The sequence below is a fragment of the Vigna umbellata genome, chromosome 5 (genome assembly GCF_029865625.1).
Source record: "Vigna umbellata cultivar VRB3 chromosome 5, Vumbellata_1.0, whole genome shotgun sequence".
NCBI lineage: Eukaryota > Viridiplantae > Streptophyta > Magnoliopsida > Fabales > Fabaceae > Vigna > Vigna umbellata.
The window spans coordinates 26,348,478-26,362,726 of record NC_142169.1 but is presented as its reverse complement, the minus strand read 5'-3'; the positions used below and the strand labels follow the sequence as shown (position 1 = coordinate 26,362,726).

Below are 14,249 nucleotides of genomic sequence, written 5' to 3'. Positions count from 1 at the left end.
TTCATTGATAATGAATAGTTTCAATATCTATCCGGGATGATGAGTTCTGTGAAACAGATTTATAAGGACTCATATTCTGCAACGAATTTTAGAGGTTTATGAAGATGAGTATGACGACTCTTTTGATGACTTGGGTTTAAGTGTAGCAGACTCTGGATTAGAAGAAAATGAGATACTTGGTGATGAAATAAATGCAAAATCAGGGAAGTCGTGGGCAACAAAGAGTGGAAACTCGGTAAAAGATGTCCCTAATTCAAAATGGGGCTCTAGGAGAAAGCCCCAAACAACACCAACATCCAAACGGCGAAGCTCCTCCTGACCTGCAAGACAAAAACCCAAAAAATGCAACAATCCAAAATACCCCAAATCAAACTCAGAAACTCAGAAACTCAGAAAATTTCTTCTTAATTACATTTTGGATCAACAAAAGTATGACTCGAATCAACAAAATCTGAAATTGGGGGTCATCGGCAAGGTGGAAATGGAGATCGAAGCCTCGAGATTTGAGGGAGTTGAAGAAGAGAGAGTATGAGAATTTGACGGCGAAGTCATCGAGCAAAACGAGAACGGGCCAATCTGAGGGTCGCTCTAGGGTGAAAGAAGTGCAGAGAAGATCGTAGGGGTCGAAGCGATGGGGACCGAAGTGGTGGGAGAGGAAGGGGGAGAAAGGTGAAGTGAGGGTTGGCGTGGGAGGTAATCAGGAATTAGATATTGGAGGCGTCGCGGAGTTCCTGAAAGAACTACCGGCAGTGACCGCAGGGGGCGGCGGAGACCGCGAAGGAGGGGTCTTGCCGTGGAGGGCCAGGTTGGAGAGGAGGAACTGCTTGGAGACGGAGTCGAGACGGCAGAGGGAGATTGACTCATAAAACAAAATGACGTGACATTCCACCGTTAGCCAACTCAGCTTTTTTTTAACGCCGTTGGATTTGGAGGACGAAAAATTAAGATTTCCTAAAGGAGGAAGACTAAAATGTACCTTACTTTGAAAGAGAGACTAAAAGCAAATTCGCTTGATAGATTAAGGACTAAAAACATATTTAACCCTAAAAACTATTATATATGAATTAAATTTTAATTTATATTTAGTTTTAACATCTAAAATATAATAAGCGCATTTCAATTTAAAAAGAAATGTTTTTTTTTTCTCAAAAATCAATCATAAAAAAATCAAATAAGTTATTTTTATTATTTTGTTCATTTAAAAAGGAACTTTTTATTATTTTTTCATTTGAAAAAAGAGAAAAATTTTTAAAAAAAAAGTTGTAAAAATAAGGGTTAAATATGTTTTTAGTCCCTAAACTATTGGTCGTTTCTAGTTTTCGTCCCTCTTTTAAAGTAAGGTACAATTTGGTCCTCATTCTTTTGAAACCTTCGTTTTAGTCCGAGGACTAAAACCAAAATTCCGAGGACTAAAATGAACGTTTCGAAAAGAATGAGGACCAAATTGTACCTTACTCTGAAACAGAAACGAAAACCAAAAATGACCAATAGTTTAGAGACTAAAAACATATTTAACCCTAATAATAACACAGTTTAAAATTCAGTTCTTCAATGATCGAATTCTGATCTAAAACAAATGTTATCTGTGTAAGTATTTGACATATTAACTATATGGATAGATTTTAAATTCAAGTCTACGGTTTGCATGAAAAATCACGTCATTTGATAGATGGTTAAAGTGTATATGTGAACGTGAATTCCCGTATTGAAAAGTGATGAACAAATTCAACAAGTGAAAAAGATTCATAAATATAATATCTTAAAGTTTTTGAAATCGAATATGACATATTCTATTTTTGTAACTTGATTGTTGTATATAATCGAATATGTCAATTACTTTTTCATTTTTTCATGTTTTAGAATGATGCGTTACATTTACGAAAATATATTTAGTTTTGTTTTGTTTAAATATAGGTCTTAAAAACACGGTTAAATAAATATTGATATTTTCTTTTTTCTATTTCCTATATTTCCTATTATGGATTCTATGAGAATGTTGAGTGGTTTTAGCAAATTCATTATTTTATTCAATTAAGATAGTTTTGGATTGGATTAGGTGAGGTTTGAGATTTGTAACCTTTTCTCCATAAGATCTAAACAAAACCAACGCTATCAGTTAAGTAGGTTAACTCAGTCGGTACTTAAAATATAAAAACCATATTAAAATTAAATTATTATCTTTCGTTTGCAATTTATTTTTAAATAACTTTTGAATATTTCTATTCTTTTTTTCTAATAAATAATGCAATTAAACAAATAACAATAACTAATGGATACGATACGTAAGGACATTTTTATCAACTATTCCAAATTCAATTTTAAGTTAGCTTGTTTTCATAATGTTTTTTTGGGTTGGAGTTGGCCTTTTATGAGAAAAGTTCTTTATATATATATATATATATATATATATATATATTATATATATATATATATATATATATATATATGAATTATTATTATAAATATTCAGTTTTTCCAAAAATTAGAAAGGAGAGATGAATTTTAGTTTATCATTGTAGTATGTGTGTAGATAGTGTCATCAAAATGAGTTGAAATCCGTGATCCAATCCGGCTCACCACGGGTTTGAGCCGGGTTGAGTTGGAAAAAAATGTGAAAATTTTATATGAGCTAATTTTGACTCAAGTCGCTAAGAACCCGGGTTGAACCCGTGGTGAGCCGGGTTGGCTCACCAACCCACATATTTTTTTATTTATTTTCAAAACGCATAACCTTTACTTTGCAGTAGAGCTTTTTGTGTTGCGTTGTGTTGTTGTCTATCCAAAAGTTCTCATCTGTTATATATTTGTTAACGGCTATATGTAATTTCTTGGTCAAACGGTCGTGTATGTCTCATTAAACTAAATTGACAAAATTTTATGCTTGATAGCTTAAAATACATAATAATAGAGTTCTTTTGTTTCATTTTCCTTTATATTAATTGGTCCAATTATTACTGTTTCAATTTGATCGATCAAAGTAAAATATTATAAGAATTTCAAAAAAAGATGGTGAAAAAAAGTTAAGTGAGCCAATGAGCCAACTTGTTTAACCCACCAACCTGTGGTGGGACAGGTCGGGTTCAAATTTTTCGGCTTGCTAATAAATGAGTCGGGTTGGGTTGACTCACTAAGTGACCAACCCGTGGTGGGTCAGGTTGGGTCGGGTTACCCATTTTGACAGTTTTATGTGTAGATGGAATTCTTTTAAGATAATATTTTATTTTTATGAAAAATTTAAAATGTTTGTGAAAAATGTGGTTTTCATATAAAAATTTAAAACAAAAACATATTTATGAGTGTAATTTAGTTTATTGAATTTATATCATTATAATGTTTACTTAAGAATAATAATTTAATTTTTTTTAATATTCTTATATTAGAATAATTGATCCACTAAAACAAACAATTATACTATTACCGCATTTGGACATTCATTATTTATCACAAATTGTACATAACATCATAATAATCAACTTAAAACCAAACAAGAAGTTAAAACCAAGAAAACAACATAAAATTCCAGAAACACGGTGTCCAATGAGCTACACTTATCGCTCAGCAAGAGGACCTTTTGTCCAGCAAATTAAGGAAAATAGAGGTCCAGACTTGTAGTGGAAAAGTGACGCCCAACACCCAATTCCACCGCTCAACGCCCAGAAGTCTGAGAGTTTATTGGCTTCATAGTGCTTAACGCCCAAAATGGCACTCAACGTCCTGGAGCCTAGTGTGTCCCGAGTTTTGCAGCGCTCAATGCCACATAGGGTCACTAAACACTATACCAGAAGTCAATAATTTGATTTTTGATTTGGTTGCATCCCAAAGCTATCCAAATCGATATCCTTAACACTATAATTGATTCAAAAACATGTTTATAACTGAAATTGATTACCAATTTGCTTATTGGTTAGGAATGAGATTCACTAGATCAAAGAAAACTCAAAAACTCAAACAAACTTAAATCTTAAACTACATGTTACAAACTAGATTTCAGTAATTTAAGTGGCTAAACAAGTCATAAATTACTAAAAAACATACCACAACATCTAACTTCTTCCCAAAATAATTCTTTTAGATTTTTATTTGTCAAAACCTCTAAAATAGACCCAAAACCAATCGAAAACTCAACCTATTGACTACATCAAGAAGTATCAACAAATTTCAACCAATTATAATTTTAAACACATCAACTCAAGTGATCAAGGAGGCAATATTTATCAAGCACTCACAACAAGACTTTTCCAATATTAGACAACATGTATTCACTCCAAATTCATGAAACTGAACTACCAAGTAGAGATATTTCAACTAGCTCACATTCAACCATTTCATATATCAATTCATCAATTATGAACCAAATCAAGCATGCAACATAATTGATTTAAAGATTATTAATATCAAAAGCACTAATTATTTTACCTTCCCTATTAAATGACCGAACGACTTTATAGAACCTCAAACAACTCTCAACGATCAAAGGACATTATCTGCACCTACAAACAATAAAATCATGATCAAGGTATGTCATTAGAACCACTAATTAGTAGAGAGTCGCATAGAAAACTCAAATGACACATGCAACTACAAATGATATGCATGCAAAAAAAAAGAAAAAAACAGACTAAAGAAAAGAACAGAAACCAACTTACTCTTTTACGGAAACTGATCAACTAAACTTAAAGATTTCGTCACGAGAATGATTTAGACAATCTTTGATCTTCAAACAAAGGAACAAATAGTAATAATTCTTAAAAAAAAGTCAAATAACTCTAGAAAAGTGATTTCTAAACAATCATATGTTTTAAAATAATAAAATTTATTCATAATAAACTATTTATATTAAAATCATTTAATATTAAAATAATTGAATTATACTATTTTTAAACTACTATCACTTTTAAAATTTCAATTTTTAAGATTTTAATTATTATCAATTTTTCTTTTTTGCAGTACAAGTCAATGTTCCTCAATTGATGTTCGTAAGGGCTTTATTTGTGAATACCATTGATTTTTATTTTTTTCTATGAATCTTTCTCAAGCCCGTTTTAGTCGAAATTAAAAGGAAGTTTTTCATTGATACCATTGAGATTATCTCAATATTATTTATTGACTAGCGTCCTAATTTAAATTATTCAAACACTCAATTATATGCATAATATAACTCATTATTATAATTTGAACATACAACATAACATTTTATGATATACATATAGCAGAGTGAAGTTACTCTCTTCTTATACCAAAATAGTAAGTAGTATGATATTATTGCTTCTGGAAGACTATGAACCTCATAAAACAGCATCCCATATGCTAGAAAGAAGTCGTTTGTTCAAATGACTCTTCTAGGATGTACAACCTTATTTTGTGATAATAAAAAAAGGAAAATAATAAACATTTAATTTTGTGGGACCTAGTAACTTAAATAACTGAGTACTGAACTGCTACGTCCATACCAAGCAGAGTAATTTTCTGCTACCTGTTATCTCAGAAGTTTCAAACTCAGCATTAATGTGCAGAAATGGAAAGCTTCTCAATAATAACATATTTCTATGAACTCTGACTTTAATGAATTTATTATATGGCTTATTTTCATGAAAGATAAAAACTTAATATTTCAAAAAAGGAAAGCTTTTATTTCAAAACATTAAAAAAAAGGTGGAAAGCTTCTCAATAATATGGGTACATATTTCTATGAGCTCTGACCTTCATGAATTTATTATACACTTATTTTCATGAAAGATAAAAGCTTAATATTTCCAAAAAGAAAATTTTTTATTTTAAAACATTAAAATTAAAGGTCCCACCGACTAGACCATGGGACCTCAATGAAATTATTATGTGGCGTACTTTTATCAAACATCAAACCTTAATATTTCAAAAACGAGAAGCTTTTATTTTAATAAAATTAAAAATTAAAGGTCCCACCGAGATTTGAACTCGGGTTACTGGATTCAGAGTCCAATGTCCTCACCACTAGACCATGGGACCTATTGTTTGAACATTAACTATATTTTTATAATATTTTAATTAATGATTGCTTTATAAATATTTTGTATTGAGATATAAGGCTTTTTTTTCGGGATTGGTAGTTTATGTTATTAAAATTGAATTTAAAAAATAAATTGAAAACAGCTTATTAAATCTAATTTACATAAACAAAATAAGGTCTGTGATTTTAGCATTAAATCAATAAAGAAAAATAGTCGCCCAAAAAACTTGCACCTTCACTTTATGCATATGATTGTTGCGAATTTTGGTCATAACAAATAAAAGACAGACTTACGTTTTTTTTTTTGCATGAGTCTACATGATAAAAATAATTTTCACAATTTTCAATTATCTCTAATCTTATTGCAAGCTCATTCAAACAATTTTGTTCATATGTTAATGAGAATCTTACAAAACTGCTAATTAGGTCAAAAATAAAATTGAGGGACTGTTTTCTCAATTCTCAGACTTTCAAGGAGACACTCGTAAATAAATAAACATCTATTTTTTTTTTTAATTATCGATTGTGCCAAAAATAATAGTCATGTTTGGCAGTGGAATGTCATTATCGATAAAAAGAAAATAAATCTCAATCAAATCGAGTTGCTCGCTTGATGTCTTGTTTATTAATATAATTTATAAATAATTGACTTTATTTATTTTCGCCTGAAATCCAAATCTTCTTCATAATTAAATGTTTATGATATTAGCTTTGAGTATTTTTATTAATTAGCTTATATTTATCAAATGTTTGAATTATATTAATGCTCCAATTTAAAAGCATTATGAGTCTAACCTTTTTTATTTTTACTTCGTATTATTACTTTTATTATTTTGAACTTATCTTTCAATCGATATTACTTATATATGACATATTTAGTCTTAAGAATATTATTATTGTATTTATTATTTAATATTTTATATGAAGCATTCCATATAATTATTTAATTATGGTACCCCACCACGAGATTGAAGGGTGATGGAGCCCCAAAGTTATGTCCCAAAATTATGAACAACCTCATCTCTTAAATGATCTATCTCTGTTTATAATCCACGACCTTATCATCATGACCTACGCGTCAAACCTTAATTACACGTAAAAATTTCGTGTCACATATGAATCAGATTTTTCATTTTATTTTTTCATTGTATTTAAAAATGTGTTTATTTTATTTTTCATGTTTTTAATTTTAAATTAACTTCACCTGTTTAGAATTAAAACGTATGTAGAAAATAAATTTCTCGTGTTTCTATAATCGTCGATCGTTTTACTTTCTTTTATTTGTTTTCCAGAACTTATGTATTACGCCTATTGAACTTAAACAAATAATTAGGTTGTTGATTTGAAAACGAATTTAGTTTAGTGAAAAATCATATTACTTTATTATATTGAGTAATTAGATTAAATTTTTAATTATTTACTTATTTATTTTCAATATTTTTAAAATTATTTTTCTCTTCCCTTACTTTTACTTTTCCTTAATAGTTTAAAGCTGATTTTTGTTCTTTTTATAATTAGAGAATGTTAGTTAAACATTGATGAAAATACGAAGGTGAACTTAGGATCAGTTCTGATCAATTAAAATAGTTTTATTTAACATCACACGTTTTTATTATATATATATATATATATATATATATATATATATATATCAATTTAATTTATAATATATTATCATGTTGGTAAATAAATTTAGCCTATGATATAAGCAATATCTTTTGTTTCATTAATAATTTAAGTCGTACATACTAATACATAAATGTCAACTTATAATGCTTTTATATCGATAAGATATTTTTTGTACAGGACAGGATGTACCACTGCGTAAACCACAATAAACAAAATTATTATTCCATTATATATTTATTTAATTTTTTTTTTTGCGTTCGTACGCTGATTATGTAGAGAGTGATGCAAAATTTAATCACGATCATAGGAACAGTCAGAATCTTTTTTTATCAAGCTAGTGTTGAATTTTTCCAAAGTTTTATGGTTCGATATATTTTAGATATATGTATTTATGAGTCCTGTTAAATTCAATTTGTATTTTTTTATGGGGTAAAATATCGTATTATTCTAGACTTAAGTTTACTATATTAGTGTTTGTCTATATCTTTTCCTTAACATGGCCCTAAGGGTATTGTTTGCTTATTTCATAAAAGTAATTTATTAAAATAAATAATTTTAAATATTTACTTATAAAAGAAATAGTCCAAAAAAATAATTTCAAATATTTATTCCGTAAAAATGCATTAAATAAAGATAGTTTCTAATAAGAATATATCATTTACCAAGATCAATAAAAAAACTTAACACTAATTTTACGAAACTAACATAATATCAAAGAGAGCAGAAGACATTGTTGTACTTATTTCATAGCTGTTCTATCTTAATCATTATATTCACCGTCACTGTCGTTGTCGTTCTCTGTATTGGCGAGGTCTTCTATTTATCTTCTCAACCAGGTGCGATATTCTTCAAGGTTGTAGCTTTTCGAAGATCACAAGCGATTTCTGAGACCAACCCAGATTATTCTTTTTGTTGTTTTTGTCTTTCTCTTCGTCTATCAGATTCTGGATTCTCATTTTTGTTGTCCCTGTCTGAATTTGGAAGGTTTAAGAACTGAGATATGCGGCTGCCTGTTGTATTTTGTGTTTTTGTGTGACATTCCTCTGTTTCTCTTCTGGTTCCGTGCTGACGAAATTCTCTTTGTTTGCGCTACAATTTGTCTGCAGAATCTGCCACCTGATGGTGAAATGCTCTTTTTTTTCAATCACTCACGCTTCGATGACATCATGACAAGTTTAGAAACTTCTCAATTACCACCGACTCTCTCTTCTGAATCCACGTTTTGCTTCACACAGCAATGGCCGTCGATGAAATTGGAATCTCGTCTCCGACGTCGTTTTCTTATTATTCTTCTTCTTCGGGATCGTTTGACACTGTTTATTGTGTTTGTGTTCGTTCTTTTGGCGAGGAGGGTGGCTGTGTGTATAATAGACTTTGTGCATTGATCAGCAAAAGGTTTACTCATTCTACGTATATTCACTCTAGTAACCAACCAAACTCCAATTATTGATCAGATAGAAGAAATGTGTGAAATTATTCTGAACTTAAATAGTAAATTAAAAGCTATAATGACAAGATATTTGAAAAAAAAACACTAATTGGTGCAAGATAACGAGCAATAAAAGAACTCATACGTAAACAAAAACAACATATAAATCTTGTTTTAAAATATATCTAGTTGAAAAATATTATGTCACACCTTTCTCATCCTCCTAATAATGGAGATTATGTAATAAATCGTTTTACTGAAGATAGTTTACATGAACATTAATTAAGTTTAATTGTGTGATGATTTTAAAATTTGCATACGCATTTATAACTAATTTCATTTTGATTTTATGTTGAATAAATTATACTACTTTTTTTTATATTATATATTGAAGTTTATTTTTTTTAGTATAATTAAATATGAAACATTTATAAGCAAGTAAAAAATTAAATATAAGCAGTTTGATTTAGTCATTGGTTTAGTCACTAGGTTTAGCCATCGATTTTGCCACTGATGTAGTCTTTAATTTAATCATCGATATTATTTTAATTAAATTAAAAAATATATCTATTTGTGATTGAATTAGCATCCGAAAATCATTTTATTAAATTAAAATCCGTTCTTATTAACATCAAATTAAGGACCAAAATTTTGATTACTAAATTGGTCTTCAATATTTTAAGGTGACCAAATTTTTAATAAGTGATTATCTATTATAATTTTGATGGTTGTTTAGCCACCAATTTGAAGTCAATAACTAACTGTTTTTCGACTAAGATTTTTATTACTGTTTATTTTCGATAACTAAGGATGTTTGTAACTAATTTTATCATTTCGCGATCAATTTCGTGGATGCCTGCAATATTTATTTTAGTAGTGCAAAGAAGAAAAGAATGAAAACAATATATTCTAAGAAATTTTTCCCATTCAAAATAATTTTTAATTTTTAGTCTTGATCATGATTTGAATATGTCATTGTCATGAATAAGATAAAGGAAAGAAAATATTATTTATTTTTAATCTGATTTATTTTATAATTATAATTACTTGATAAAACGTTATTTTATAATTATAATTGTTTAATGGGATGGTTTCTAACGTTATATTTTTAAATTACGTTATGTTATTTATAATTATAATATTTTGATAGGTGTTGTTGTCCTTCTTTCACTTAATTATTTTATGTTTTTAATATTTTTCATTATTTAGTGAGATATCCTAATGTCATCTTATTTAGTTATTTAAATGATAATAATATACTATATAATTATTTTTAGTGTATTTATATGTATTTCCTAATTTAAATTTATAATATATTAGTATGTTGGTAAATGAATATAACCTATGATATAAGCAATATCTTTTGTTTCATTAATAATTGAAGTCCTACATACTAATACATAAATGCCAACTTATAATACTTTTAGACCGATAAGATATTTTTTTGTATAGGACATGATGTACCAGTGAGTAAACCACAATAAACAAGATTATTATTCCATTTATATTTATTTTATTTAATCTTCTAATGTTTTTTTGGTGTTCGTATGCTGATTATCTAGAGAGTGATGCAAAATTTAATCACGATCCTAGGAACAGTTCGATTTTTTTTTATCAAGTTATTGTTGAATTTTTCCAAGGTTTTTTGGTTCGATATATTTTAGATATATGTATTTGTGAGTCCTGTTAAATTTAATTTGTAATTTTTTTATGGGGTAAAATCCCGTATTATTCTAGACTTAAGTTTACTATATTAGTGTTTGTCTATATCTTTTCCTTAACATGACCCTAAGGGTGTTTGTTTATTTCATAAAAGAAAAAAGTATTTTATTAAAATAAGCAATTTTAAATATTTACTTATAAAAGAAAATATGTTTCCAAAAAAATAATTTCAAACATTTATTCCATAAAAATGCATTAAATAAAGATAGTTTCTAATAAGAATGTATCATTCACCAAAACCGATAAAAAAAATTTAACACTAATTTTACCAAACTAAATATTGATTAAATTTTTTTTCTTCATAAAAGTAAATACAATATCGAAATATTTATTTTTAAAAACTAAATAAAAATTAACTATCTAGTTTATAAAACGAAAAACGTTAGGTTGTATAATTGTTAGGTTAGATCGGTGAAAACAGATGTTAGGTTAGAATGTTGGCTGGGTCTCCTCTTCTTTTTAAGATGTAGTTGCCTATAACTCTATTAGTGACAAACTTCTCTTTTTGAATGTTTAGTTCAAACTTCAACTTATTTCCCAAACTAAATGGTGCAAAAATAAATCTATGTGTTTGGTGAATAAACAGTGATTTAACATTACACATACATAGGAGAAACACTTACAATAATCTCCTAACACATACGCTACCATTACTGGAAATTTATCACATTTTCCACTCTCCAATCTTATTCAATATATGTATTACAAAATAAATAATTTTGACTGTTTATTTATAAAGTTTAGCTTTAATATTACTGTTAGGTTATACTGTTGGTTGAGAAAGTGAGAGATAGGGTAGATGAGTTTCATAAAAAAGAAAAAACACTTAGCTTGATTTGTTTAAACATTAAGGTGGAAGTTTGTTTATATTATTAATTAAAGACTTGTATTTTTAGGTTAGGTTTAGTAGTTTTGAAAGTATGGTTTAACTTAATATAAAATATTATCACTATCAATTTTAAAATAATTTGAATTTTAAAAAAATCATGTATAATTTGTATATATGATCATCATGCTAATTTTATAGTAAAACCCTTTTATAAAGCATCAATATCTCCTTTAATAAGTTTACTATCATTAATAGTATAATATACATGATTTTTTAAGAACAAAAGAAAAAGGGTATGGAAGAAGAGATTAAAAGAAACTATAAAAGGATATAATTAATGAAAAGTCAAATTTACACTGAATTCCAAATATCTTATTCCTTTATTGATTTATATAGTTATTAATTGAAGTGATCCTACTAAGAAGATTTCACTTTTGAGGCAAACTTTTCATATTATTAATTATTACTGTCCTTTTCCCTTTTCTGGATAAACTTCACAATCATGGACAATCAGATGGGTCCATAAGCTGAAAAAGTTTTCATAAAAGTCAATGGAATCCTTACAGCCACAAGTTTTATAGGAAAAAAAATAACCTAACTATAGTTTATTCGTTCATGCATCTTCATAACATTTTCTAAACAAGTGTTTGAATTATGCATTCAACTTCTAATTACTTTCATCCTAGTCATTCTTACTATATATTTACCTTTTTTACATATATTTTATTATCAATTTTATTTACACTTTTTACCAATTTATTTAATTCTTAACAAAGTAATAGCGTGTTGCTCGTAAAATAAATATTAAAAAGATGTATTGTCATAGTCATATTTGGAATATGATTTTTGCTTTGTCCTTTTCTATAACTTATCTTCATGATAGGTCCTTATTTGGTTAACTTTGATGGACCAAAGTAATATGAATAAATTGACAAAATACAAAAAAATAAAATAAAATAAATGATAACAATCATCATGAAATAATGGTAATTCGATCAAGTGATATTGTAATTGAGTTTATCACTTTCTCTTTAAGGGAATTGATTGATATAAGAAATAATTGATTGTATCATACAAAAGCTTTAGATATTTATAAGAAAATCAATCAACAGAAATTATGAACCTTTATTTTAAAGAATTAACACTCATTTTAAAGATAGTGATTCTCAATATGAGTTTATGTTTAATTAACTTGTTCAATTACTGTTTTACCAATAAATATAATATTAATGTTTGGTTTGGCAATAATGAAAATTTATAACATGTCAGAATTAGCTGTCATTGCTCGGAAAGTAGAAAATGTAAGTATAAATACATAGAATATTTTTTTTATTATTTAATAATAACATAAAGCAAAAGAAATTTTAACTATTTAAATTATTTTAAATTTCTCTTTTTTCCTCCGGACGAATATACAATCAGATATAGAGGTCGATTAGTAACATATTTTACGACTTGCATTCTACTGTTTTATATTTCTTATTAGTAGTCTGTGTAAAATCTTTAAAACATCTTTTATATTCGAGAATGAATACTCTGAATTAGATATTTGATATTTGTGAGTGGTTAAATAAAAGTTTGGTAACACGTAACATAATAACATATAAAATGAAATTAAGATATATTTAAAATTACTTTAATATTATATTAATAAATAGTTTATATTGTGCTCAACCTCACAAATATACTCATAAAATGAATTTATATATTATAATTTGATTAATCAGTAACTTAAAAGGAAACAATAATTTTTCACGTAACTCTATTTGTCAATAATTAGTAACGCTGGCTTCATTTATCTTCAAATAAAATTAATAGAGGATTTTTATAATCCATTTTAAATATTTAATTAAAATCATTTAAAAATAAAAACTAATATATCATTCAATCACAAAATGCCATAGAAAAAGATGAGAAGTAATTATATGAAAAGGGTAGACACTCTGACATCCTTATTATCACCTCAACATGAAGCCGAAAATGTGAGTCTAACATGTAAAAAACGTGCATCAACATGTAATGGTCTCTATGTAGAAAAAACTAAACACAAAAAACTCTTCATCTTCTCTCCTATTTACCATATTTACCATCACCATGTACAAGGAAGAGATTTAATATATACTATTTTAAATTTTTATTTAATTTTTCAATCGAAGTATATACGTAAGAGTTAAAAAAGAGAAAGTTTTCAGTTTAATCAAAACATATCCTTCATAAATAAATTTGATTTTTTTTTTCAAAACTGAATACATGAAATAAAACAAAACAATTTAAAATTATGTAATTACATAAAATGACAACAATTATTTAATAACTTGAAGTAATGTGTGAAATTATTTAAATGCAGTGATGATGAGATGAAAACGACATTATATAATAAGGAAATACAAAAAAAATCACATGTGTACGTTCGCATTACAGTGACAAAGAAAGAAAACTTTACTTTTCTTAAAAACGAAACCACTGAATGAACATCACACACACACACTCCACTAAGACAAATAGGTGCCTAAAAATGGTATTTTTAAAACGAAGTGCTCCAATCTCAAGACCATTGCCTACTGTTTTTTATTCATTGCACTCTTTCAATAAACTACACAGAGGAGATAATTTTGTTTGGTCACAGACGGCGAATCTTTTTATCACATATTTAA

At 27.4% G+C, this 14,249-nt stretch overlaps 1 non-coding gene across 1 annotated transcript; it reads right to left on the bottom strand.

Moving 5' to 3' along the window:
* Positions 1-5,913: 5,913 nt before the first annotated feature.
* TRNAQ-CUG (transfer RNA glutamine (anticodon CUG)) lies at positions 5,914-5,985 on the bottom strand. The gene has a single exon. It is a non-coding gene; the product is annotated as a tRNA-Gln (tRNA).
* Positions 5,986-14,249: the final 8,264 nt, after the last annotated feature.